General features: G+C 42.9%; 1 long non-coding RNA gene across 1 annotated transcript in view; it reads left to right on the top strand.

Annotated features, from left to right (window-relative positions):
* The first annotated feature begins 1720 nt into the window (after window positions 1–1720).
* LOC116468104 (uncharacterized) overlaps window positions 1721–18459 on the top strand; it is a 40108-nt gene continuing 23369 nt past the window's right edge. Inside the window, exons 1-2 of the long non-coding RNA XR_004247996.1 lie at window positions 1721–1944; window positions 2615–2696. This is a non-coding gene — a long non-coding RNA (uncharacterized LOC116468104). The remainder of the gene's footprint in view (window positions 1945–2614; window positions 2697–18459) is intronic.

Here is an 18459-nt window from a genome sequence, read left to right as displayed (position 1 = left end):
AGACATTTGATTTCCTGATTTTTTGGGACTGTGAATTTCTCTAAGGCCAGGTGGCTACCAGAGGGATAAATTGGTCATCAGTGGAGGATTAAGCTGCATGTATTTATCATAAAGGAACTTGGATCAAATACGAAGTATTTGAGCCAGGTTAGAGAATAATATTTTGCATCCAGAGTATATATCAGTGAAATCATTTAAAACTGAATTTGGAGAGATTTGGATAAAAAGTATTTAAGCCAGGTTAGAGAATAACTTTTTTCATCCACAGTATATATCAGTGAAATCATTTAAAACTGAATTTGGATAGATAGGAGGAATAAGTTCTAGTGTTCTATGCCAGTGTAGGATGACTATAGTTAACAATAATAGATTAAATAGTTTCCAATAGCTAGAAGAAGGATATTGAATGTTCCCAGCACAAAGAAATGATAAATGTTTGAGATAATGGATATGTTAATTACCCTGATCTGATCAATATACATTATATGTATCGAAACACCACTATGTACTCCATAAATATGTACAATCATTATGTCAATTAAAACAATTTAAAAAAATTTTTAAAAAAATCAATAAAACCAAAATGGGGGTAGAGGAAGAATAGCATTGCTGTATCTAAAACAATTAAATGGAAATAATATAAATGCAATGTATTTATTCATTCATTGTTCATTGATTCACAAAATATTTATGGATCGAGTGTTTCTGGTTCACCATCATCTCTCTCTAGGACCTGAAGTTCCTTATGTATAATAACCATAATATAGTAAGTGTTCTATACCTAATAAACTAACTCTTCCATATACATTCTGTGGATAAATGAATGAATGAATTGCATCCATATTATTTCATTGCTCTAGAAAATGAGATAACTTGCCAGCGCGGTGGCTCACACTTGTAATCCCAGCACTTTGGGAGGCCGAGGCAGGTGGATCACGAGGTCAGGAGATCGAGACCATCCTGGGTAAAAAGGGGGAACCCCCACCTCTCTAAAAAAAAAAAAAAAAAAAAAAAAAAAAAATTAGCTGGGCGTGGTGGCAGGCGCCTGTAGTCCCAGCTACTCAGGAGGCTGAGGCAGGAGAATGGTGTGAACCCCGGAGGTGGAGTTTGCAGTGAGCCGAGATTGTGCCAGTGCAGTCCAGCCTGGGCGACAGGGCGAGACTCCGTCTCAGAAAAAAAAAAAAAAAGAAAATAAGACAACTTACTTCCTCAATTTTCCCCCTCCCAGCAACCCTCAAATTTCTATTTTAATTGATTTAAAATTAGTATCTGGTGTATTAGTAAAATTTTTCACACTTAATGAAAAAAAAAAGAATTTTAAAAAACCAACCTGAAATATTAGACATTTTACGTGTAATTGGGTCTGAACAGCCTAGTTCTCATAAAGCAGGAAAAAACCCAAACTTGTGGAAGCAAGCAGCTTATTATCATGAAGAAGACTTCAGCCTTCCAGTTTCTGGGTGAAACTAGGGGCGGTAATATTAGAAACCCGAGTGGACTCTTTGCCTCAGAAACATGTTTATCTCTTAGTAATTGGGACTAGAGAGCATGCAAAATATGCATCAATATAAAATCAACTAACACAGTTTCCAGGGTCACAAGCCCAAATAACTGTAAGATCCGTAAATATCAAGGAAAACGTAGATTTAAAATTTCAGATCAGATTCAGTCCTCCACTCACAGCTTATACTCATTGTGGTCAGAAGCTGGAAGTAAGTCTATGCTCTAATTAACTCTGCTCTGGGAGGCGAGGCTCTCACGAGAGAGAGGAGAGAGAGGGGGGTGGGGAGTGGAGAGGATTGGGAGCACTTCAGAGAAAAGATCTGAGAGAAAAGCCTGGGACTCTGCCACCCAGCTCCCTGGCCCCTGGGAGGAGCCATGGCAGATATTTGGGATGAGGCAGCATGCTGGTCTCTCAGCAGCATCCTTATCGAGTCAGCTGTGGTAAGTGATATTCTTGATACTTGATGTTTTGCCAGAAGTTAGAATATTGCTTTTCTCTTGAATCTATACATGCTGCTTAGAAGCCACTGGGTTTCTTGGCATGTCTATTTAGAATTACAGATACCCCAGTAAAAATTTTCAAACAGCATGTAACATGTATTATCAATCCAGGCACGTGTAGATATTTGGACTCACGGAGACAGAGGAATGTTATGGAAAAAGCATTGCATCAGGAATCAGGAGGCCTGGGGCCTAATTGTATCTTTGACTCTAATGTGATTTTAGCAAGGGGGCTTAACTGCACGGAGACACTGTCTTCTCTTCATGGCAGACCACCCCCAGTCATTGCTGCTATCTCCATAAATCCCAAAGGAAAATAATGCTCAGTCTGTTCCAGAGCTGCAAGACTTCCAATCTCTCCGTCAGGATTTTTAGGCTCTAATCCATATAAGAGATCCTGGTCTTTTAGCAGAAATAGAAATGTCCTCAAGTGGGGCACGCTGTTAGAGAATTTTAAAAAATACATTGGAAAGTCATTGGTAATTTGTAGTAAGAAAAAAGACTTGTTTTATAAATCAAAATGCCAGAGTCCAAAACGAGCACGAATTCCAGTTGCTGACTATGAATATCTGAATACAGCACTACTTTTTAATTGCTTCAGTTGCTACAGAGAGAAATAAAACCGTGAGACTGTGAAGTGTATAAAGGATTCTACCGCTCTCCCGGGGCTCGGAGACCCACGATTGGAGAAAGTAAGTGAGTGCCTTTCTGACCATTGAATTCCTCACTCTCATTGCAAGTTAGAAAGCTCTAAGGACTTTAATGAAACCAGTCTTTGCACGTCCTGAAAGAGTACTGAAACAGCTGGAAAGACAGCGCCACCTCGTGTCCACCTAAAAAAACTCCCTGGCAATCATCTTTGCGGAAATTGGCCCCAGTAACTTCCATGAAATAGGGCAAAGAAAATAAATCCATCAAAGCTGACTGGATAACAGAGAGAAATGCCAGCTGAAAGCATTTTTGACTGTTGATGACTTCAAAAGCCAGGAAACTTAATCCTAGCCTTATGTTTCTTTCTCCGTGCCCAAAAGGCAGCCAAGCTCGTCACTAAACCAGGGGAGGTGAAGCAGGTCACTAAGTTTATAATGTAGTTGGTTACTGGCTTTCATTTTTTCTCTGCATCCTGGCAGCAGGATACAGGCAGCTTGTTATAACTTAGAGGGGGCTCCTGGAAAGCCTGCTTGCTGGGTGTATTTCTGTAGGCGTGGGCTCACTGGGAATATTATTACCTCATGGAGTCACGAGTTTAATAGCATTTCTTCCACTTCATTCAGCACAGCACCAAGTTACAGTGACTCTGGCTGCAGCACATTGCAGACGCACGTTGTTCCCTGCAGCATCATGTCTTCACGGTCCCATGTGGGTCCCAAGCGCGCTGCCTGCTCTTGCACACATGCGCCATTCTCACACCTGCAGGCTCTCTGGCGGGGTCTTCTCCACCTCCTGCATCCCTAGCTGGTTTGCACCTCTCTCTACCCCTTTTCTCTCCCCTATTCTCCTACCTCCCTCTTCCCGCCGCCTTTCCTTCTACTCTGTCATAATGACTATCATTTGCGGCACCTACCATCGCTTTGCACATCATTTGCCACTTGAGATATTTCTGCGTCTGTCTCGCAGCTTAGGAGACTGTGGCTCCTGTAGTTGAACACAATCAGGGGAGAGGAGTGCTCTGCTCTCCTCATGCCGCTTGCAGTCTCCTGAAGTCCCTGCCACCCAGGGAGCTTCACTAGCAGTTACACTCCTGACCACCCGATGCCCCCCTGGCTCCTTTTAGAAGAGGAGAGGAGTGATTTCATCACGTGGTGAGTTCCTAGGGAGAACAGGGTTTGTGCAGTGCAGTCCCCAGTGCCTTGCCCCCTACAGGAGCGAGGCCACCTGCAGAGAGCCTGCATCTGGTGCACCTGTTCCTTCTCCCCATCTGTACATTTCACAGGGCCACTCCCTCCCTGTGCTGCAGAGGAATGGGTGGGGGAGGCTGTCCAATCTGGAGGCTCAGGGGTGGGGAAGCCCACCCCACAAATAGAAACCGTGACCTCCACCATCAACCCTGTCAGTAATGAAGGTATTTTCATCTCCCACCTCTCTTGCTGCAGACCTTTGGTGTGTTCTTTACTGGGACATCTTGAACTCTTAACACTTAGGAAAGCATTTTTTTTTTTCTAATCCAGAGCAGAAAGTTTGGAAGTTTAAATTCTAGCTTCAGATGATTCAACCCCAAATGAGGGTTTTTTTTTTTTTCTTTTTTAGTTCAGAACAAATTTGCTGTGATGTAGAGAATGTTCTGGATTGGTGATCAGAAGGTATGGGCTCTACATAGGGCTTGGGGCTTTCCAGCTTTGCAACTTTGAGTGAGAACCTGCTCCAGGCTTCAGTTTCCCCATCATGGCTTCTGTGATTCCAGGATCAAGAGTTGGCCATTTAAAGGTACCAAGAAGAAATGATGTTCACTTTTTAAGTCCTTCATCCACTTGAAATGAGCTACTGCTTGTTTAACTTTTCCCTTTTTGGAAAAGTTAATGCTTTTTCCAGAGACAGCAAATTCATGGAGCATTTGTCTAGGACTCCCCTCCAATCCCTTCCCCTACCCCCAGCCTCTATCACAGTTAAGAGCAAGCCTCAGGCCTTCTTTATTTGTTGTTATTCACCCCAAGCATGGAGCTGCCAGGATGTTAGATTTTTGTTTTTTTGAGCCCAAAATTGGGACACTTGGATTAACAAGGTATTTTCTATTTGATTTGTAAATTTGTCCCAAAGTTACCCGCTTTGAATCACATCAAGGTATGCATTTACTACTTTGGCTTTATTGAGAAGAATGACATAATGTGGATTGTGGAGAAACTGTGGAGCTTAAAGTCACCTAGAGGAAAGTAGAAGAGGCAGCAGGTCCACGGCCTCTGTTTTGCAAAGACATGCAAGAATAGGAGGTGAGAAAGGGATGCAGTTTGTCCCCTCCCAATTGCAGCCTCACTCTTCACCTCAACCTCACTCTAGTTTTAAGAGATTTTAGTACCATTCTGGGTTATCATTTCCCTTGAAATAATTACTTGCTTCCTAAGACCTTGATACACTGAATACTACCCATACCAGATACAATCTACATTCTGAGTGGCCACCACCATATTTTCATCCCAAGCTCAAGTCCACCTCTCTTGCCACAGAAAAGAATGGGCTCTGTCCTGGACTTACAGGCAAGGGAAGAATTGGAGTGGAATGTGATTCATGGGATGCATGTTGGTTTTGAAGCCATTCTAGAAAATTGACAGATATTGTCTCCTTTGTTTCCCCTTCTTTTTTCTTTGGTGAATTCATTTCTCCTCTCTGGTTAATGCCATCTATATGCTGTTAATTCCCAAACTGGTATCTCCATCCTGGACATCCTCTCATCAGGAGGAGGAAACCTTTGGATGCCCGACAGGAATCGCAAAGTTAGTAAGCCCCAAACTAAGCTCCAGATATTTTCCTCCCAGGTCTGCTGTTTCCTAGCCTTCTTCATCTTTCATCTCAAAAAGTGGCTTCCTTCTGGCAGCTTGGGTCAAACCTTGGAGCCATCTTTGACTGCTCTCTCTCACGTCCCATGTCTGATCTGTCACCAAATCCGGTCATCTCCACCTTCCAATTATACCCAGGTTTTGATCATTTTCTTTACTTTCCCTGCTGCTACCTTGGTCTCAGCTGTCCACATCTCTTGCTTGGACATCTACAGTAGCCGCTAGCCAGTCTCCCTTGCTCCCTCCAATCCCTCTCAGCCCAGCAGCTTACATGATCCTGTTAAAACACATCAGATCATAGCACTCTACTGAAAACCCTTCTGATGGCTGTCTATGGCATTCAGAGTAAAATCTGCAACATTGTACCCTTAGCTGCCTCTATTTCCCCTCTGCTCTCATCTCCTCGTTCTGTTTCTGCCGCGTTGATCTCTCTGCTTTTCTTTATGCTAGGCATGCTCTTGACCCGCATCTGTGCACTGACTGGGTCCTCTGCATGGATGCTCTTTCCCTGGAGTCCATGTGGCTCACCCCCCACCTCCTGTAGCTCTTTGCTCCAATGCATGGCCCTCCTCTGGCTGTTCTTCTAAAATCGTACCTCTGGCCACCAATTGTTTCCTTGACACTATCTCTGCTTTATGCCCTTTGCATTTATTACTGTTTAATATACTCTGTATGCTACTTATTTATACTGTTTTCTCCAGAAGAAGGCAAGCTCTATTAGGATGGGGTTATTCCCAGCTATGTTCCCAGCAAGTAGATCCAGGTGCTCAGTGAATATTTGTTGAATAATTGAATGAAGATGAGGGACAAATTGCAGACGAGGAGGAGAAAAGGGATGATGTAAGTGTTTCCCCTCACGTGGGCATCTGGAGATTGAGCAGGCAGTCACTCATTTCAGCAATAGCAGGGGGGCTTGTAATGGGGTTGGGGAGGAGGAAGGAGACTCACTGGAGTGTCCTGCTCCAGTGGGAGTTAACTCAAAACAGGACCATGTTCAGAAATCAGAAACGATATTACTAGAGATTTATTTTCTGCTTAGAGTTATTATTTAACTTCATTTGATTGAACAGACATTTATTGAGTAACTGCCTTGCCAGAGTGCTGGAGGCTGAGGGCACAACGGTCTCTGTTCTCATGTAGAGTAAGACTGAGGTGATAAATTCACATATAAATAGATCCTTCAGTATGGAGCAGTGTGTGCAGTGCCGAAGCACTCCATCCAGGGTCTACACTTCCTCCTCGTCTCTTCAGTCACTTTCTCCTTTGAATGTTTACCAGCTTGTGGAGGAGAGTATATCTGAACTGGCGGGGATGGAAGGGAGAAACTATGCATTTACTCAAGAAGCACCTCATGGATGAGAGCCCTCAGGAAAGGTAATCGAGGACAATCATTGCCAAATAATACTTTGATGGCCTGACCCCCTCTATTAAGAACTTACTGTTTACTTTGAATACATTTTAGAAATTTTCAGTGCCTAGTAACTTCTCTCTGCAAAGGGAAATTAATAAATGCTTCCTTCCATGACAGGAGTAGTTTAGGGTGTGACTGGGTAAGCCTGTCTTCACCTTGATTCCGTGAGTAACCTGCAGCTCACCCCTGCTCTGTCACAGCATCATTTTGGGGTGTGGTTAGTCATTTGTCTATTCTGTCCTCTCTGGGAGACTGAATTCCTTCTTTAGTGGTTGGCTGGGCACACTGTGGACAGGGAAACTTCCTGAGCAAAACCAGAAGTATTTCTGTGACTTGGTGTTTGAAACAAAGACAGTGCTTTGTTGAGAATGAAACATCCTCTTTGGGATTGAGTCTGCTTTTCTCAAGGATTACTGTGAATTCAAATGCTTAACCATCCTTCCTCCAGGTGCCAAAGATAATTTTTCCAAGAAGACTTTCCTGGCATTTCTTCCCCACCCCCCACAGTCTGGATCAAATGCCTCCTTCATGTGCCTCTAGCACCCCAAATTTCCTTTATTCCAGCCCATCTAGAGTCAGACCAAACTTTCAGATGGAGCACAGTCCTCAGTACAGATAGAAGTCTGCCCAAGGCTTCTGACATCAGCCATAAGTTTGGGGGTCTTTGGGGGTACCCCCACTTTAGACCAGCTGGCTACAAATTTAGGGGTCTCCACCCCTCAAGGCCCCCCCAGGCTTGATGATTCACTAGAGAGACTCACAGAAATCCCTGAAAACGCTGTATTTAACCAGGAAGAAGTCTGGGAGGTTTCCAAACTCGAAGCTTCCAGTGTCCTCAGGGATGTGTTACCTTCCCAGCAATGAGTGACAATGCACAGAGAGTATTGCCGAGCAGGGAAGATCTCCCAAGCTCAGCTTCCAGAGTGTTAACTGAGGCTTCATTACCTACGCTGATTGATTCGATCATTGGCAGGCAGCTGAACTCGGTCTCCAGGCCTCATCCTCTCCCTGAAGGTCAGGCTGATATCTTAAGACTCATGCACCAACCTTCTAATCATACTATTGGTCTTTTTGGCATGGCCAGCCCCTGTCCTGAGTCATCTTGTTAGCGTCAGCTGCAGGTGTGGTCTGATGGGTGCATCATGAATAACAAACATTCCAATCACTCAGGAATCCCAAGGGTTTAGAGGTTAGCTCCCAGGATCTGGGGACACAGGCCAGCCAGAGTCTTTATTACACCCAGTCCCTCCCACACCGTATTAGCTGCGTTTTTGTCTGTCTCTCTAATTAACCTCTTGAGAGCAGGGAATATGCTACCTTGTTCATCACTGTCTTTGTATTTAATGCAATGTAGATACAAAAAAAAATGCCATATGAATGTGAAATAAAAGCAATTATTGGACAGATTTTATTCTGGCATTTATTTTAAACCATTAACATTAGGGAATTGCTCAACTCCTAAGGCAAGTATAGTTAAGGGAATTGTCCTGGTCTGGATTTTCTTTGTGTTTTATTTGGTTCCCTTTAGCCTACTGATTTTCTCCTAGATCTCGAGGTGGTCCACTCCTCACACTGATCCAAGCCACTTCCAGTCAAAATAACTAACTGTTTTCTTATACTGATATCAGTATGCAGACAGACAGTGTGGAGATTAACAAAGCCTCCATCAACTGTATTTACGTAGCTCTAGTTCTTAGCTACTGCACAGATCCTTGCAAATGCTGGAACAATCAGTTTGCTTTCTTAAATGCTCACTCTGCAAGAAATTATCTGCTTTATTTGTTTTAATTCTTTTTGCTGCTATGGTGTAGCTAAAGTAATGCTGACATGTGGCAGGGAGGTTTCAACTGCCGTAACTTCCCTTGAAATGAAAGCTACTTCCAGGCTTCATTATAGTCACTTTTTTAAGGCAAAAGGTTTTCCCCATCTTTATGAGTGAAAATACCTTTGTTCTGTTATTACCTTTTATGCCGCAATGTTGAATGTCTCCCTGGCTACCCAAAACACTCCTTCCCACTGGCTTTGGTAGTCTATGATTCTAGCTTTAACCACTTCGTGCCAATGACTGTGTAGAGTATACACTGAGGATAATGGCAGAAAATGGGGGCAAAGGAGAATTAGACTATGGAGGAGCCAGGGATAGAAAAGCATCCCTCTGGCCAGGTGTGGTGGCTGACGCCTGTAATCCCAGCACTTTGGGAGGCCGAGGCAGGTGGATCACAATGTCAGGAGATTGAGACCGTTCTGGCTAACATGGTGAAACCCCATCTCTACTAAAAATACAAAAAGTTAGCTAGGCCTGGTGGCATGAGCCTGTAATACCAGCTATTCAGGAGGCTGAGGCAGGAGAATCGCTTGAACCCAGGAGGCGGAGGTTGCAGTGAGCCGAGATCACGCCATTGCACTCCAGCCTGGGTGACACAGGGAGACTCTGTTTCAAAAATAAAATAAAATAAAATAAAATAAAATAAAATAAAATAAAATAAAATAAAAAAATAGAAAACCATCCCTCTGAGGGGCACTAGTAGGGAAGGAAGAATAGCTGCCAGCCATGAATACGAGGTGACTCTCCTGCTCCAGCAGGGGCTACTGGCATGTTCCCTGATAAGGGTTCCATGATGCCAACTGGGAAGTGGCATTTGCTTGCCAGCTGCAGAGCATGCATTCTTCCTGGACTTTGGCTTGCCCCTGAGTCTAGGAGACATTTGAGGAATGGGTGGTGGGAAGAGGCAGGTGCTTTGTTGGGATAAAAGGAAAGCATTTAACCATTGTTGGCCCCATCTCAGGCTCCAGTGCAAAGCAGCATCCTCATGAAGAGTTAAGACAGCTTTAGAACAGCTGAAGTATTCCATATTCTTTCCAGAAATTTTAGAAAATAAAGATAAGCAAAAGATGTTCTTATCCTTATATAACACTATAAAATATATGAAAAGGACCTGGGCTCTATCCAAGGTCATCAAATGTTCAAAGTCCAACTCTTGGAGAACCTGTGATGTGAGGGACCACGCTGATCCTTTTCTTCTTTTCACTTCTCTTTCTCTTCCTGTCCCCTTTGATACAGAACAATGCGAATATTGAGACAATGGGTCAGGCTACATGGCTTTTACAGGGCACGCGCTGCTGGCTTGTGGTGTGCCACCTGAAGGGATGACAATTCTGTGACAGGCAGGGCTGAGGGGAGCCCAGGTCCCGGGCCAGATCCAACCCCTGGTGGAAATGCACACTTGCTATTGTGTGTGTGTGTGTGGAGTAACAGTGACATCCTGTGGCCAGTCTGGTTGATCTAAGTGGCTCCTTTATAGATAAAGAAGACCGTTTTGTCTGCACTGAAAGGTGTGCATGCACTTTAGACAATGCACAAAAGAAAGAGGCAGTGCAGAATCGCCACCGTGAGCCTTCCAGCAGTTCGTTTTCAGCAGCTGTCTCTGACTTAGGTGGGGGAGATTCTTGGGACTGAGATGATGTCTGTTTCTATGCTTGATCTATTTAAATGTTACCATTGGAGTGTGGAGTGAGCCATAATAGTAACTGGGAGAACAGTGTGAGAAAATAGTGATAGGGAAGAGAAGCGCTTCTCTTTGTAAGACATCCCTGTGGATTAGTGCAGAATATAATCTGTTACTTTAAAATGCCTAAGTTCCTTGACATTTAGCATTTTATTTTTACAGTTTTTGGATGAAATAACTTCATTTTGACCTTATTTAAAGCAGAGGAGGGAGGGGTTGGAGAAGAAAACAACTCTGGTCTGAAGTTGTTCTACATGCTTACATAACCTGCAAACTATGTGCTCGGCTGGGCTTCTCAGGGGCTGGGGAGTTTCGTGATTCCAAATCTCTAATGTGTAACCTCCCATAGTGTTAAATGGAGGTGAGGTGGAACCCCACTGTCACCTGGCTTGGCCATGATGAATGAACCCTGTCAGGCCCGTTGTCCATGGGAACGTCCAGCACCACACCCTGAATCTTCTTGTTTCTATCAAAAAGATGCTATTGCCCCCAAACATGCCTCAACCTGGCTCTTTCCTGGGTGTTCCCAGGGCTGCTGCTTATGGAATAAAGGCAAAGGCAGCTTGGAAGTAAAGAATTCATGCTAGGGAGTTACACAGACCTGGGTTCTAATTCCACCTCACCACTTGCTAGCTCCAAGACCTTGGGCAAATGCATTAACTGCTTGGAGTTCCACTTTCATCAACTGCAGGACGGGGTCTGTAATAAGTGCTTTTTTTCTTGGGATGTTGTAATGCATTTTAAATATATGCAACAATGCAGGGTCACCAGTGCACCTTGCCTGGGGCCCAGTTGGAACTCAAATAGGTGAGCTTCTGCTGCTGCTACTGTTGTAGACAGGCTGTTGTCCAGGGCTGAAGGCTAGTTGGGAGGAAAGTTCACTGTCCCCTCTTCACTGAGAATCAGCAATAAGATCTCTAGTTGTCTGTTGAAGCAGGTTTGGGTTGAGGGCATAAAAGGCAGAAGTACATGTGTGTTGTGTGTGAGCTGTGTGTGTGTTGTATGTGTTTTTGTGCGTTGTATATGTGTAGTATGTGTGTGTTTTGTGTGTCTTATGTGTTTTTTGCGTTGTATTTTTTGTGTGTTGTGTGTATGTGTGTGTTGTGTGTGTTTTTTGTGTTGTGTGTGTTTTGTGTGTGTCTTTTGCGTGTTTGTGTGTGCTATGTGTGTATCGTATGTGTTTTTTGTGTGTTTGTTGTGTGTAGTATGTGTGTGTTTTGCGTGTTTGTATGTTTTTTGTGTTGTGGGTATGTGTGTGTTTTTGTGTTGTATGTTTCTTGTATGTTTGGGCTACGTGTGTGTTGTATGTGTGTTTTTTGTGTGCTGTATGTGTTTTTTGTGTTGTGTGTTGTATGTATGTTTGTGTGTGTTGTATGTGCTTGTGTGTATGTTGTGTGTGTTTGTATTGTATGTGTGTTTGTGTGTGTTGTATGTGTTTGTGTGTGTTGTATGTGTGGTTTTTTGTGTTGTGTGTGTTGTATGTGTGTTTGTGTGTTGTATGTGTGTGTTGTATATGTGTTTTTGTGTGTGTTGTGTGTGTTTGTGTGTTGTATGTGTGTTTGTGTGTTGTGTGTGTTGTGTGTGGTATGTGTGTTTGTGTGTGTGTTGTATGTGTGTTTGTGTGTGTGTTGTATGTGTGTTTGTGTGTGTGTGTGTTGCATGTATGCTGTGTGTGTTTACTGGCCCATTCTTGCTGAAGCTCAGCATGAGCATGTTGCCACAGGAGGGTCAGATGTAAGGGCTGCCCAGAGGTGATCGATAACACTTCCAATAGGAAAAGAAGAAATAAAACAGGGAAGGAATAGGAGTGAGGTAGCCAGGAAAACGCCAATAAAGGAAGGAAATGTAGGGGATTAGTGGAAATAAGGCTTTCAGCATTGAGAATTCTCCCAGGCCATTTTAAAGTTCTCCAAAATCATGATAACTTAATTCCTGTGCCAATAAGCGTTTCACACACTTTTTGTCTAATGGCAGAAAAAAGGACAAGGCGAAAGATTCCTTCCACAGGTCACGAATTTTGCGTTTTGAGTTCTTGAGTGACTTAAGTGAGAGTATTAAAGGGATGGCTTGTAGCTGACCAACTCTCCTTCTAGTTGATCAGCCAACTGTGTGGAAGAAATTGATGATTTCTCAGTCCCCCTTAAGAGCACATAGCCTGTTTGCTAAGCTTCTCCCCCGCTCTTGTCCTCCTCCCCCTCTGTCTTTCTTAGCGGCTCCCAAATTTTGAGATGACTCTTGGCCTACACAGATGGCGTTTACTGACTTTGTCTCAAAACCTTTCTTGCCTTCCAATTCTGTCATAAGTTTCTTTATGCCTTATGGCAGCCGCCCTGTTTTACAAGTTTCTGCTTGTGCTGTGGCAGATGGATTTCCCACACCCTGGCTGGAAAAGACAATGAATATGTTTGAGGATAGGTTCTTTTAGGTGTCAATAATAATAATGGGAAAATGTCATAGTACCTATTGGAGACAGACTATGAAATTACTATACTTGGGATCCCCAGGGAAAAGAAAAAACAAGAATTGAAATCCTCAGAAGGTATTTGAGAGGCATCTTGGCTTGAAGACTTGACTGCTGTGACTTGGGAAAGCAGAGAAATAAAGCAAACCAAGTTTTTTACTTGCTTGGCTGGAGGTTTGTTTATCCTGATCATGTGAAGCCTGAGGCAGCAATTCCAATGATTTTAACTGCCCCTCGATGCTTCTCTGCATTTGGGCAGGGGAACTATTAGAATGGGCCAGTTAGCTCCTATGATGGGTGCAGGACACAGATTTCTCTTGGGAAACCAAAGCTTGAGGTTCCTGATAATATGAATAACAACGCTAATTACACTTCAAATTATGTATGAAAACACATTGAACTCAGTTTTACACACTAATATTTACACCTTTAAGTATACGGCCCAGAAGAGCAGAGCAGTTCCAGGAAGTGCTTTGTGTAATCAGTTAATGCCCATATGGAAAGCTCCAGGGCAGCCCAGGGATGATGCGGGCACATTCCACTTGGCGCCTTTCCTCTGTATCCTGCCTCTCGCTCTCTTCTTTCCCTGCTATTACCACACTACTACTTCTCAGTTTAATAAAAAGAGAGGGGGCTGAAGAGGTGCTGATGGGCAGATGGCTCTTATGACGTTCCATCCCCTCCTTCTTGTGTCTTTGTCTCTGCAAAGATGGAGCCGACATTAAAGGGGATCAAAGTATTCCCCTCTCCTGCTGGGCCCAAGTGAGTTGTGTTCTGACTTGTCTCCTGAGTGTCAGCCGGGATGCTTTTGGTTCCAAGGGACAGAAACCCCCATTCCCACTGGGTTAAACAATAAAACACAATTTTTGGCTCCTGTATTTGCATAGTCTATAAGTAGGGTGTCTTCAGGTGTCTCCAATGGTCCAGTAACATAAACAAGGACCCAGTCTCTTTCTTTCTCTCTGTTCCACCTTTTACATTATCAGCTTAATCTTAGGACCAGATCCCCTCATAGTCACAGAATAGCTGCCTATGCCATTGGTATGGCAATGTAACTTATTATCCATGAAGAGACAGAGAGAGAGAAAACACAAATGAGCTTTTTTTTTTTTTTTTTTTTGGAGGGGGGGGGGGGGGGGGGGAAGCTATGTCTCAAGACCATGAAAATAAACCCCAGGCATTTTTTTGTTGAATTAACTTAAGTTCTATATCCCAACTAATTGCTAAATTGGATGTCTAGGGAGTGTCGTGTGCTAATTGACTTATGCCAGCAAGACCTAGCCCTGGAGCTAGAGGAGAAAGCAGGTGGGTAGAGAAGGAGAGGTGGCTCAAATAACATGCTGCTACTTGATGTGGAAGAGATTCCCATTACCTGTTCTTATTCTTTCTAAATAAACTCTACTTCATCTTCATGATCCAGTGTGATAACCCATTGGTCTGTCATGTACATAATACTAGGATTGGCAGGTATTGGTTTTATGAAATCAGCAACCTGTATTGTTGGTTATTTGTATTGTAGCCACAGAGGCTCCACAGCTGTCTCCATTCAGGGCGGTTGTGTGCCTGGACATCTTTGGTACTGTCTATGCGTAGGCTCTCAGTAACTTGGCGAAGGATCAAAGATAGTTCTTTTCTTGTTCACCTAACTGTGGTAACGTTTTTCTGTAACAGAACTGACATCCTAAGAGTGAAGCTTATTGGAATCTGGTAGGATGATAAAGGTATATATGCCATATGTTGGAAGTTTTCGTTAGAGAAATTTATTCTGTTCTGGAGAATCTGCTTGAGATATGGACCATTGGCAGAGCAAAGCTGCCTCTTTAGACATTGTGCTTCTCTGGGTTGAAGGGTTGAATTGGATATTTTATCAGTTTCTTTCTCTCCTTCCCCTTCCAGTACTTTATTTTGTACCAGAAAAGAGAAGGAAATCAATCCACTATCACATTTGCGTTTAAATAGGTTTGGTTGTGAAACTTACAAGTGCACCAGGGACTGCATCTACTTCCTGCTGGAAAGCACAGAGGATGAGAACTCTAAGACCAAAGCAAAACTAAAATACAGATTATCATTATTAAGTGCTTACACCGGTTTACTAATGAAGCAAGTGAGAAGTGGCAGTGGTGGTAATGGTTTGTCAAATGCTAATGATGTTAACTGCTTGGTTTTCTGATGGAGAGGTGAACGCCAGCTCTTACCTGCTGCTTTAAGATATTCTAGCATTCTCTAGCAGTGAAAGAGTTTGAAATGGCTATCACTGAATTATGATAATCATTTTTAATTTTCTCCACTAATGAAAATTGAAACGAGAAGCAAGACCTGAGCATGCGCTTTTCCACCTGGAGAGCAAGAAGAGACCTTGGGGAGAGTAGTGGTCACCACAGCTGTAGGTTCAAGTCCTCTTCATGGCAGCTTCTAGGAGCTCTGGGCTTATGATCTAGTGCAGAGCAGGTAATTGGGATTCCTGGAGGCCTGAGGGATGCTAGACTTGCTCACATGTTACAAGTGAAGAATAATTCATTCGCTCCTTCTCCTTAAAGGAGCAGGTTAACTTGGGCCTGGGTCTCTTAGTTCTTAATGTACTGATTTGTTCTTCAAATGCTTGGATTCCTCACTCAAGAGACTTAACACTTACAAAATTTCTCTTGCCACACAACCTCTTTTTGTTTTACACATTCCTTCTGTAGCTATATTAATATATTGACTCACTTGTGCTAACCTGATGCAAGTCTGTTTCCTCAAGGTGAGTTTGCCTATCTCTGCTCTTATATGTGCCCGATCGTTTTTACAGTCGAAATATCAGAAGGCAGTCTTCTAAGATCTTTTTAGGGTGCACCTTATTTTTGACTTTCCTATCTGTCCTTGACCACTGCACTTTTCCTTTCTGGTTTCCATTGTATCCCTTCTTCTTGGCTCCCCTTGAAATCTTCTCAATCAGCTTCACCTCCACAACTCATTTATTGAGTCAATCAACTGATTGCCTCTCCTTCAGGTGTCTGCTCCCAGCCTTCTCCATGTCAGATAGGGCTGATGTCATTTGGGAAATTCCTCCTGTAACAAGCTGTCCCTGGAGAACCCTGGCAGATTAGGGAGAAGCCGAGGCCGCCAGTCTCCTGCAGGTATTTCCCGCTTTTTCCTGCATGGCTTGGCATTATTTTCCCCTGTACTCTCACCCCCTACAGTAGTCTCTTTCCCCGACCCTGGTCATCCTCCATGTTTACCTCTGTTTTGCAGGTTTGCTTCTCAAAGGCCAGCATTATGTGTGCCTTTGAGAAAACCACAAAACTTTCCCCTCAGAAGGCTCTCTCTGGGCACCAGTCTGACCATGCTGGTGGTGTTAGGGATGAACGGTACCAGAATATGCCATCTTAAAATGTGCCACTTTGGTATAAGGATTATTTTGAGTTAAATACAATTGAGAACCTGCAGACCCAGGAAAAGTTCTTTGCCTCCTCCTGTCTAAAAATAAAGATTTTCCCCCACCCCTTTTTTAAAGGAAATTTATATTTATAAAGAAAATTTCCACGAGTAACAATGTCTCTGTATGGGGAAGAGTGCTACTCCCAAGACCTCTCTCATCACCTGGGAGATTCTCATCTGCATGACAAGATGACCCTTACTTACCATTCATTTCCTCCTCTCCCCTTCCCAAAACTTGTTTCCCTGCCCAGAAGCCCCAAATCCCTTTTCTTTGTTCAGCTTATGATGATATGTCAGCTTCAAACATCTATAAGCTTCAATCAACTGGCCGTCTCCTCGAGTCTTATTTATTTGTGAAATTCCCACACTTGCTTGCTCATGTACATAATTAAACTGTTTTTCCTCTTGTTAATGTCTTTTATCAGTTTGATTCTTGGAACCAAGCCATTGAAACTAGGAGACTGGAAGGAAAAAGATTTTTCCTCCCCTACAGTGGCCATGGCAATTCATTCTGAGCTGGCATCCTTGAAGATGTCACTCTTATATGTATATTCTAAATATTTTGTTTCTAGCTATCTTTCAAAAACTTTATTTCATGTGTATGTGACCGGGACTCCCGTCCTTGAAACTGACCTAGATTTGCATTAAGACGTCAAGTGTTACTGTCATCTCAAGCCTCCTTCCATGTTACCTCTACCTCAAAAGGGGGTCATATTGAGCATCCCATTGCAGGAGCTCAAGCTTCCATAAATATTCCATCCTAGATACCACAGCCCTTAAAGGCCAGTAGCTCCCTCTCAGCCTATCAGCCACTTTCTTTTTCATTGTCAAAAAGGTAGCAACAAGACTAATTGCATTTTCCAGGCTTTGCTTTTCTATTTAAGTTGGTCTGTGTCTTTATTCCTGCTTGGTAAAAGGAGTGTTGGAAATGTATTAGGAGGAGATGTGAAATGTAATTCTGCTAAGGCTAGAGAAATCCTGACTGAGTTGTAGCAAGAAAACAGCTTGTTAAACACCAGCTGAGGCAGAAGGTTTCGTCTCATTGGAACTCTACTTATTCAATGCTTGAACAGCTCTTAGAACAGCAGGAACCTGGGAGTGTCTCTGTATACAAAAGGCAAGCATGGTAGATGCTAAACTGGCATTCATTTATTGGAATCCATTTTGGGTACTTTTCCTGTTTCTCTCCTGGGAAGACATTGTTGGTGGCATCTTTGAGTTAGATACAGTCATATTGCAGACATATCTCTTGCTTGGAAGAAAGATAGGACGGATTTGAAAACAAAGTTGATATTCCTGTCATAGCACTAACAAAAGATATTCTCACCAAAAAAGGAGTTTGTTTGTTTGTTTTTTTTTTTTTTTGGTTTTTTAGACTGAGAAAAATGTCACATGTATTTGATCTGCATTTCAAAAGGTGGAGTGCAACCACAGGTTGCTTATATCAGTCATTGGAAGACTATCGTAGTCAACAAATTAATACAGACCATGTCTCCCACCTCTACATTTTGTTCTTCTTGTGCATGCTATTGATTGATATACCTCAGGGAGAAGATTCTTCTGACTCAGACACTAAGCAAGTGCCTAAAGAAAATATCAGCTTTAACAGGGACTCAAGGAAATAGCAGCAGCAGCGAAAAATCACTAATCTTTCATTTATAAGAGCTACTGAACATCTGGAAAGCATGCGGCTTCTTTAACCCCCTGAGTGCAGGAACAAATGAGCACCAAAGGGCAGCCCATGCTAATGTGGTGCCATTAATTTGAATACAATGGAGGGCCCTATAACAAACATCTTCAGAGCCATTTGGCTATTCCTTTACATCTTGCTCCGATCCTTGGGGGCACTGGAGGTACAGCTTAATGGGAGAAGAAAATCTTTGGAGGTTGAAGAACAGGGAAGACATTCTTTCAAGAGCAGTAGTAAGTTAAAAAAATATAATAATCAGAATGAAAAAAATCAAGCAATTCATAGGAAAAATAGTTTTTAAATGATTCATGGGGGTGTTGACTGAAATTAATATTAATGTCTCTCCCTCACCCAGCATTGATAGCATTTTTAGCCAAATGTCAGTGTGTTTGTGAAAGAGTAGGAGAAAAAACATGCATCAGGAATGACCAATGTGAAGTTCATACTTGGGGGAGAATATAGGCCTGACATTTAGTTGAAAT

The sequence above is a fragment of the Hylobates moloch genome, unplaced genomic scaffold, assembly GCF_009828535.3.
Source record: "Hylobates moloch isolate HMO894 unplaced genomic scaffold, HMol_V3 SCAFFOLD_5, whole genome shotgun sequence".
Taxonomy (NCBI): Eukaryota; Metazoa; Chordata; class Mammalia; order Primates; family Hylobatidae; genus Hylobates; species Hylobates moloch.
Note: the sequence above shows the minus strand (reverse complement) of the source record. Positions and strands in the feature narration are given on the sequence as shown.